The sequence below is a fragment of the Solanum stenotomum genome, chromosome 7, assembly GCF_019186545.1.
Source record: "Solanum stenotomum isolate F172 chromosome 7, ASM1918654v1, whole genome shotgun sequence".
Lineage (NCBI taxonomy): Eukaryota > Viridiplantae > Streptophyta > Magnoliopsida > Solanales > Solanaceae > Solanum > Solanum stenotomum.
In genome coordinates, this window is record NC_064288.1 from 36,400,406 (window position 1) to 36,411,670 (window position 11,265).

The 11,265-nt window shown below is 34.7% G+C and overlaps 1 pseudogene; it reads left to right on the top strand.

Moving 5' to 3' along the window:
• The first annotated feature begins 7,392 nt into the window (after positions 1 to 7,392).
• Positions 7,393 to 11,025, top strand: LOC125869862 (G-type lectin S-receptor-like serine/threonine-protein kinase B120; annotated as a pseudogene).
• Positions 11,026 to 11,265: the final 240 nt, after the last annotated feature.

Below are 11,265 nucleotides of genomic sequence, written 5' to 3' on the forward strand. Positions count from 1 at the left end.
ACATATAAATATATATATATATATATATATATATATATATATATATATATATATATATATATATATATGTAAGTATGTGAACGCCTGAAAGATAATTCAGTAAAGTTAAAAAAAAGTCTTTTCTTTATAAAGGGTTGATTGAGCATAAAGTTATCTTAATTATTTTGGGAGTGGTATGGAGCAACGAATTGGGTTAAAGTCTCTTATAACTCTAAAGTCCCATAAAACTACGTAGCTAGTGTAGGATATGATAGCATTGATTCTTCATGCGACTCCTCACTGCCTCTAAGAAGGCCTATTAGATGGAATCATAGTCCCAATATCATCCTATACCTCGGGAAGGTATAGGATGACCCTTGAAACATGGGAAAAATGTTGTATTATTGTTATGCTTACAGTAATTGTTGTTGGTTAGAGAAACGCCTCATAAGTGAAGTATGGTAATTTAATATTGTTTTATTATATAGCTTATTGTAAAGTGAAAAGGGCTTTCATGTCTTATTCATGTATTTATTCAATTGGGTTGCTTTCAATTTAGTTTCTTTTTTACTTAGCTATATTACATACTCTTATGTTCAATGTACTTACGTCATTCGACCTACATCTTTTATGATGCAGATACAGGTGTTCAAGATCATCAATAGGCGTTCCGTTGAGATCATCTGACACTCGTAGACAATATTTGGCGAGGGCTCCTTGCTTTTAGGAGACTCCATTTCCATTCAATTTTCAGAAGTATTTTAGATGTTGTGGGTCTTGTCCCTACATGTATCTTGAACTATTAGAGACTTCATAGACAGACAAATAGGAGTAGATGTTTTCCATTGTTTTCTCAGGATGTTTATTTAACTTATGACCTATGTTAAGTATTAGAAAAAAATATATTTTAAGACTTCTTAAATGTCTAAATTTTCATCTATTTTAAGCTTCCGCATATTGTTTAGAGTCATGTAAGTCATGTAGCCAGGCCAAGGGTTCGCTTGGGGATCAGAAATGGTTCTCGGGTGTCGATCATGTATAGGGTATAGGCTCAGGTCGTGACAATTTGTCCACAATTTATGTATAGAATATTCAATCATCTTTTTATAAATTTAATAGAAATAATGACTTCATATTAGAGAAGGAGAGAAGAAGAGCATGTTCTATTCGATAGAAATATTATTGTAGCTAAATTTAGAACACATTGACCTATAACGTTGCAAGAAAAGAAAATTGTGTACTATTGCATGTTAAAGAGTCTCTCAACTTTAGCTACAATAATATTTCTACTAAAAAAAACAAGATGTTCCTTTATACGTTGTACTCTCTTAGTAGCTCTTGTACCTGTTTAGACTAGTTCATTGGGAGTGTTTTTGATTAACTGTAAAAAGATGATTACTACATCTGAATTTTATGTTTATTTCAACGTATTAAAGAAGTTCCTTATGTTTTATTAAGCCCTGCATTGTCGTTTCTAAAAATTGGATGGTAAGAGTTCTCCTATCTAGGTATTAGAGTAGGTGTCTGCACAACCCGGTGGGTTGAGTCATGATAGAGAGGTTGAGGATAGAGAATGTGTCAATTAGGATTGAAAACATGAATTAACAAGAATATAATATACATAATTGCTCTATTCTAGCTATTTGTTAAGTTGTTGTGTATTTCACTTGCTTGGCCCTAGAAAAAAAATCAGGCCCGCATGTGAGGAGGCGTGTTGAGAATATAATTAAATAATAAAGAGTGTGCACTCTCTAACAACTTAAGCTTTTAGATGAGATGACACACACTTCAACAGTAGGTAAGATATATTTCATTCTCAAGTCTTTCTTTTTATTTTCATTTACTTGGGACTGCTTTCGTAATATTTTATTTCCGTATGTATTATCATTCGCTAAGCAAGTACGATAAAAAAAAACCTTTTTCATAATGATTAATGCGTTGGTAGTATGTAATTGTTCTTCCGAATAATCAGTTTTCGAGATACAATATGCATTTTGTTTATAATATTTGTTAAATTTCAAGAGATGAATATTATTTAGTACTGTTAGTACTATTGGAAAATTAATATACAGATATATTACATATACTTTAAATTTCTTCTTTCTTTTGATATAATTATTTTTTAATTGGTATATGATATTTTATTTATTCATAATTTTTTTTATTCAATTGGTAGCACATGATAAATATTTGACATATGGAGCAAAATATGGTGGTGGATCTACTTGCAGAGGAACGTGGTAGGTAGAAGGAAAAAAAAACATAATTAGAGACTATTTATGCTAGATTCTTTCTTCTTTGACTTGTATTAGTTACTTAGATTCTTTTGCTAAAAAAATTTAAATTTTGGTTTGTATAAATAATATAGTTATATGTATTGTCAATGCTTATCATTTGGTCCATTAGTATTATATCTTTTTTTTTTAATTATGAAGCACAATTAAAAATATTATTCCATTTAAACAACAAAAAAGATTATGATGATTAGGAGTTTCATTTTTATAATACTTGCAAAAAGTAATTGAAAAATAAAATATTAATTTCATGATGCTTTTTTTTTTTGCGTATGTAATAATCTATTTTCGTCTTTTTTGTTTGAAATGTATTTATGATATTTATGCAGTCACCGATTATTATATTTTTTTGTTCAATTTTTTTTATTTTCACCCTTTATTTTCTTTTATTTATTTTACAAATAAAATCAATGCATTTAATGTCTAATAAATTTGCACATTTTAATTATTTATAACTCATGTCTCTTCATCGTACTTGTAACTTCTAAACTTAAATATTTTTCATAACTTTTGTATGTTTCATTTTTCATAAATCTTATAAATATTTAATTAGTGTTTAAAAAATTATAATATACAAATGTAATAACAATGAAACAATGAAAAATTTCAAAAGTATTTTTACGAAATCAGAATTTGTATAGAAAATTAGTACTCCTTGTCATGCCCCAAACTCCAGGGACGCAACTGGATCCTAATGCCAAAACTCAGGCCCGACCCGACCTTGTTTAACCATTTACTACTAGCGCATGAAAGCCACATGCAATCAAGAAAACAAACAAGTATATCTCGGCTTAAAACTAAACCCTCAGCCGGCAAGGCCCCTGTCAACTGATCTATAAAAGAAACTGCTACTCTCAGGAGATCATATAAATAAATAGCCAACTAGCACAAAAGTCCTTATTGGGCCATCGAAGCCACCATGATATCTATACCAAAACTAAAAGCAGGTATATATCAATACAATACATCAAACAAATCACAAGCTTCAGCAAACCAACAACATAGGCCAGTATGGCTATAACATAGCTATACACTCCACACACTAGTCTGCAAGCCTCTAAGAGTAGTAAATATTAGCAGGATAGGGCCCCAGCCTACCCATAAAGATGTATACAACAAAAGGTAACAAACCTCCCAACTCTGGCAGCTCCGGAGGAAACGGGCTAGCCGACCGGATAAAAGTCAATCCTGTTGTTGAGGAGGTCTACTCAGTCATCTGTCACTCTTCAAATCCTAGTCAGATGGAATAGGAGGAATTAGAGGTGGTACTGCTAGTGGAGCCGGAAGTCATGTAGCCCTCGGAGGGTCCTGAAGCTGTGGAGAAGCTATAGGGGGCTGAGAAGATGTCTCCCCCTGGGTCTCACAATGGGTTACCTCCACCTGTGGTACCTTGTCGGTATCCTCACTTGCATTTGTATCTAGCCCCTGGCTAGTTGTGGTCTGTCTAGTGTTAGTCATCTCTATCTGCATACAAGTATCAATTATAAGCCAGAAACCTCAACCCTACTGAACCATTTACTACTAGCGCATGACAGCCCCACGCAATCAAGAAAACAAACAAGTATATCTCGGCTTAAAACTAAGCTCTCGGCCGGCAATGCCCCTGTCAATTGATCTATAAAAGAAACAACTACTGCCAGGAGATCATATAAATAAATAGCCAACTAGTACAAAAGTCCTTACTGGGCGGTCGAGGCCACCATGATATCTATACAAAAATTAAAAGTAGGTATATATCAATACAATACATCAAACAACTCATAAGCTTCAGCAAACCAACAACATAGGCCAGTATGGCCATAACATAGCTATACACCCCACACACTATTCTGCAAGCCTCTAAGAGTATTAAAGAATAGCGGGACAAGGCCCCATCCTACCCATAATGATATATATAACAAAAGGTAATAAACCTCCCAACTCTGGGAGCTCTGGAGGAAAGGAGCTAGCCAATCGGATAAAAGTCAATCCTGCTGTTGAGTAGGTCTACTCAGTCGTCTGTCAGGAGCTGCATGCATGAATACAGCTCCCCCAAGGCAGTGGGACGTCAGTACAAAATAATGTACAGAGTATGAAAGGCAATAGACTATGATGAGGTATCCTGATAAACTAGAATAATCTGATAAATAAATCAAGGAAAAGATAAGCGCACTGACCTGCTCCTAAATATAAAATTATCAAAAATAATAAAACAAAAACATAACCAAGCCCCCATAAGCTCGGCAGGTACAAACAGCACACAAGACCACCTACTTAGGCCCAAATAAGCCCAGAAGGTGCCAATCAACCTATATACCCCTATCGGTAGTCCCATAGACCCGTAGGCAGTCACATAGCCCTCTTAGGTATTAATATAGCCCCATAGGCAGCACTTAGCTCTCTTAGGCATTAACATAGCTTATAGACAACTCATATCCCTCTTAAGTAACTACATGGCCCTATAGGAAGTACATAGCCTTCTTAGGCGTTAATATATCCCTGTAGGAAACTCATAGCCCTTTTAGCCATCCATATAGCCCTGTAAGCAGAACATAGCCCTTCTAGGCATCAATATAGCCCCGTAGGCAACTCTTGGCCCTTTTAACCATCCATATAGCCCTGTAAGTAGAACATAGCCCTTCTAGGCACATATGACATTACTGCAGCTAACCACAATAGCACCAAGGGCAACAATAACAATCCAATTGCTAAAAGTGAGCAATTTAGTTATAAGCAACCTATACAAATAGCCTCTAAGTAGTGTCCAACATTGGGACGCTACTAACTGAATAAAAATCCCAACAAGGGAGGATTGTATCAACTCGAGCAGCCAACAATCAATAATCACGGCTACAAGTATATCAAGGATAACAACCCAAATACGTTGCTTCTAAGCTTTAAGGAAACATGTCGTAAGTAGGGAACAACCTTTACATACCTTTTTCGCTGAATTCACGTGTCCTAATAACTTTAATCACAAACCCCCTTGATACTATAACAAGGCAGGATCATAATCAACACAAAAGAATAGAAGATACAATGAAAATTTGATAAAAGATATGTATTTCCATCGCAAATTGCTATTTGTGACTTATCAAAGCTAGAGTCGATGAAAGAAGGGTCTTACCTTGATTATAAGTTTGTAATACACCTCAAAACATTAAAATATGCCCAAACCCCTGTTGTTCACACACCATAGTACGATATTCTAGGAAATTGATAAAAAAAATTATACCATGTTGACGAGCTCAACGCGTTGACCAACTTTTGTCAAGGACTTAAGTCACAAAAATCAGTAACTTGGCTTGTCCTAGAAGTGGGTTTTGTAGGTTTTGTGAGTTTTCTGGTTCTTCACTAAGGAAAATGAAGGAAAAATGAAGAAAAGTCGAAGAAGATGATATATATAAAGTTCCACCGACCTAGGGGACCCACCTCACCTGCCTGCTTGTGCAGTCTTGCAAAAACGCGAATATCTCTCCATTCTTAAGTTGTATGAATAAATAGGTTGATGCGTTGGAAACTAGACTTGTAGACCTTCGATTTCATAGTTCGCGGGGACCACAAATCTTAATAGATTGGGATAAAACGTCCGAGACATTTGACCCAAATTTCAGACAAATCTTTAAAAAGGAATTTATGGTAACTTTCGCCAACTTTTATTTTGCCCCTTACCTAACTTCAAAACTTGAGATACAACACTTGAAAACTTAAAATATCACATAACACATCATTCTTAATTTATTACCCACCCTCATGGTCTTTCCATGAAGATACGAGTCAATTTATACATTTCGAAAAGTCAGGTGTTACACTCCTACAAAAGATAGAGGAAATTAAAACATATATAATATTTTCAACATAATACAATATATTTTTATTTCAAATTATTATCTATTATTCCATTTACTTCACTATGGTGAATATTTTGTTCTACTATATACATATGAATAGTTTGCACTTAAAAAGATGCAATAAGAAATTCTATTTTATATCTTTAAAAAAAATGAAAAAAATGTTTCATGTAGATGAAGAGGAATATCAATACTAATTATCTTATATATCCGGTACTAATCTAAATATAAATATCTCATATTATTATCTTATAAATATTTCATATAACCACACGAAGCGCCTCATATACAACAATAACAACATATCTAGTTTAATTCTACAAGTGGGGTCCGGGGAGGATAGAGTGAATAAAGTCTTGGAACATGAAGAATTTTTATCATTTAAAACTAGTTTGGTTACAAAAAACCAAAATAAGGGAGGTACTTATAATATTTGAAACCATAAGTGAACTAAGGGGTCGTTTGGTTTGTGGGATAAACAGAAAATATTTTTGGGATTAGTTTATCCCATGTTTGGTTATAGGTGTTGGCTAAATCCAAGATAAAAGTTTATACGAAAATCATGGTTATCTATGGGATTATTATCCCGGTTTTACTCTTAATTATAATCTTGGATATCCTAGTTTTGAAACAAATGACCCTCGAGTGATTTGGGGGAAAATCTAGAGGGAGGTTTCTGAAATTATTCCTTTTATATATTGTCATCAGAACATTACATACTCAACAAAAGAGTTTGACTTTCTGTTGTTATAAATTATGATCATGTTTCAAGCATAAAATAGTATCATTTGTTGATTTAACTATTTTGCAAGTCCTTTTCACATTGATTGTAATTATTCACATTGGTTTATGTTATAACTAACATCCTTGGACCTAGTCATATATCAGAAAACTTCACAAGGAGTATTTCAAATTTCATTATTTTGGACCTCCAAATCACATGGCTAGAACTATTAGAAAGCTAATCATAGTCCTTGTAGTTCCTTATCTACGTCCTTTAATCATGAATGTGATTTGCATAGCAACAGACACTATATCAATGAACCAACAAGTTGTAGATGGTGAAACAGTAGTTTCAGCTGGAGGTATCTTTGAGCTTGGGTTCTTCAGTCCTGATGGATCCCAAGGGCAATATGTCGGGATACCAGTTGAAAGAGTTGCATGGGTTGCAAACCACGAAAGAGAATTAATTGGATCATATGGAGTTCTTAATTATGATTAATGCAATTGATGGAAATTTAGTCCTTGTGGATGATAAAAATATGTTTGTCTCGTCTACATAAATTAATATGGTATCGAACAATAACACAATTGTTGTACTGACTAATAAGGGGAATCTTGTTCTTCGCGATCAAAGCGAGTTGAATAAATCTTTACTGTTATGGGAGAGCTTTAATCATCCATCTGATGCTCTCTTTCCTCGTATGATGAAGATTGGGCTGAATACTAGAACAGCGGAGCAAATAGTCATCACGTCGTGGAAAGATGAGAAAAATCCATCACTAGGAAGTTTTAGCACTGTTGTGGTGGATTCTGATGAACTTTTACAAGTACTTATTTTGAATGGCTCGTCGAAGCATTTCAGATCGGGGCAGTGGAACCGAAGAAGTTTCATGGGAGTGCCTAGCATGACTAAAGACTTCCACAATGACTTTCAACTATTTATGGATAATAATGGGGAGGAACTTTATTTTTCTTATGCTATACTCAATCTCTGTTCCAACATTTATATACTTTGATTCCTACAGATCGATAATTCAAATGAATATGGAAGCAGAAGAGAATAAATGGTTAAAGGTGCAGGTAGTACCTAAAGGTCAATGTGACTTGTATAACACATGTGGTCCTTTTGGAAGTTGCAAGAATAATGATTCACCAATATGCAAATGTTTGAAGGGCTATGAACTAAAGTCTTATCGGTGAATGGAATGAGAGGTATTGGACTAGTGGTTGTATCTAGAGAGCACAATTCCAGTGTGAGGAGACGATCACTAGTCCAAATTCTGATGATGAGAGAAAGAGAGGGGATATGTTTTCATCCGTTTCAGGGATGAAATTACCAGATTTCTCACATTACCTACTCACTTGGGATAAAATGGAATGCGAAAATTCTTGCTTGAGAATTGTTCTTGTTTGGCATATGCTTATGTGGATCGAATAGGCTGCATGATTTGGGGAAAAGAACTTATTGACCTCCAAAAGTTTGCCCGTGGTGGAGAGCAACTATACATTCGCCTCGCACATTCCCAACATGGTAGATACAGATACGCCAATTATTTATTGCTCGGACACTCCAAAGATGTTGTTGCACCCATATGGGATCCTCCAAAAACAGTCTATTATTGGAGGATCCGACATGCACATGACAATACTTTTGAAGAGACTGAGCAACATTGCACCAATTTTCTCTATAAACATCCCATTTTATTACTACTCGAACGAAACTTCACTTCATTTTGGATTTGCTTTAGTAGCTTCCCTATGTTATTTGTCTCTAATCATTTGTTGGATTCATATTCTCTTTTTATGACTATAGTGTTCGGGCCAGCTTTAGTGCGCCTGGACTATTCTCGGAGACAGAGTTAGGAATTTGAGTTTATAGATTTTGGATTCTAGAAAAAACAAATTACTGGGTCTTGAATAAATTATTTATACTTATTAAATGGATTCTTAAACACAAATAATATATGGTCTAGGCCAAATCTACTGGATTCTGAACTCTATAGACAAGCTTGTAGCTCCACCTATTCAATCGAGTACTTGCTACCTCCCACCAATAGGAATATTGAGTAATTCTGCTCGGCATAATACATAAATATGATCTTTAACTTAGTTCATTTTACATTTATGCCCTCCAACTTTGAAAATGAACAAGTAGACACTTGAATTTGTATAAAATTGAACAAATAGACACACACGTCTTACGTGGTATCCTACATGTCAATTTGTGTCTTATGTGGTGTCCTATGTGTATTATGCCACATAGGACTCATGCATTTACTTGTTCAAATTTATACAAGTTTAAGTGCCTACTGTGTACACCCAAAGTTGGAGGGAATAAATGTGAAATGAGGCCAAGTTAAAGGGCACATTTATGTATTTTGCCAATTCTGCTCACTAAGGCTTAGGTAGTTGTGAAAGAACACCTATGATGGTTTTGCTTCCATTGGAATCTGAACTTGAACCTCATGTTTTGGGCTTCATGTATTAGTTTTTTTCTTATCGAGTTGCTTATTGTCATGTAGATAAGAGGAGGATGCTAACGGGAGCCCATATTGCAATTATTGTCTCCGCGACATTCAGCCTGATTGTTATTGTTTGCACTATATATGTATTCAAGATCCTGAAAAAAAGGTAAAAAAAAACAGTCAATTTTTACAATTCTTAGAGGCACAACTTTTCGCTATCTTTTGGAAAGACTTTAATTTTTACTAGATTTTATAAGGCATTGGGAGTTTAGTCCCTTTTTGCATCGCTTCAAAACACTCTTCCGCAACAAATTTGCTTCATAACAGGTTTACTCAAGGTAACAGTTTAGAATTACCAGTTTTCCGCTTCAAGTGCATAGAAACTGCTACTAAGAACTTCTGCTATCGAAATAAACTTGGAGAGGGGAGATTTGGACCTGTTTACAAGGTATATATATATCACTCGTGTGCGCTTTAATCTTCGAACTTCACTAGAAAAAGTAGAGAAAATTTCACATAGTTTATACTCATTTGATTATTAGTTGAAGTCATGTGTAATTCATATATAGGGGATATTAGCTGATGGACAAGAGGTTGCTATTAAACAACTTTGGAGGAGCTTAGGACAAGACATTGAAGTGTTCAAGAATGAGGTTACACTAATTTCCGAACTTCAACACAGAAACTTAGTCAAACTGATGGGATTTTACATTAACGGGGAGGAAAAGTTGATGATCTATGAATACATGTCCAACAGAAGCTTAGATGTTTTCATATTGGGTGAGCTAATTAAGAAGAGTACTTAAACAATACTTTTCTTGATGAATGATGGTTAAATTACTCTTTGTGCTTGGAAGGAGGATCAAGATCTAATGATCAGGCGGCATTGAGTTGGAATATCGTTGAAGGGATAGCTAGAGGTCTTCTTAATCTGCATCGTGATTTCTGACTAAAAATCATTCACAGAGATCTTAAGACAAGCAATATTCTGTTAGACGAAGATGTGAATCCCAAAATCTCAGATTTTGGAATGGCTAGGATTTACGGAGGGAATCAAACTATAGCAAATACCAACAGGATTGCCGGTACCTAGTAGGTATTAATTGTTCATAGCAGTGAAATTGATCCTAACTAAATTGTATATTTGCATATCAATGCAGTGGTTACATGTCTCCTGCATATGCAATACATGGAATTTTTTCCGAGAAATCAGATGTCTTCAGTTTTGGTGTCATATTGTTAGAGATTATCAGCAGTAAAAGAAACAACAACTATTGTCACTCTGAAGACTCTCTCAACCTCCCGGACCAGGTAAAAACTGAAAAACAGAAAGAATTTCTCATTTTCTCATATACAGTCAAACCACTTTACAATAACGTTATCTATAGTGAAAATGTAGTATAGAGAACGTATAATATAACATAATATGGAAGTTCAAGAAAAACTTGGTTGAGTATGATTGTTATCGATAGGTCTGAATGGAGTTGAATATTCTTCTATCCTATACTACTACTATTTTCAAATGACAAAACTACTATAATTGGATCTTAGGCATGTCAACTTTGGAATGAAGGCAAGATACTCGAGTTTCCAGATCCGAATGTGTTTGTTTCACTTGAAACACCAACACAAGTTGTTAGATGCATCATTCTGATTGGTGGGATTGCTTTGTGTGCAAGAACATGCAAGTTACAGGCCAAATACAGCTACAATTGTTTCCATGCTCTGCAGTGACACAGTTCTTCCTTCGCCTAAGCGATCGGCATATAGCAGCAAAGGCTCTTGTGATCCAAATATTTCACCTTGCTCTAGAAATTCCATTTCTATTTCAAATGTTCAAGGATGTCAACTTCAATTTATCTGTTAGGGACCTTAAATGTGATTTACTATCCTTGTCCCTTGTCCAAGTTGGCATAATACATAAATAGTATATACCATTTAACTTGGCATCAACTGACATCTATGCCCTCCAAC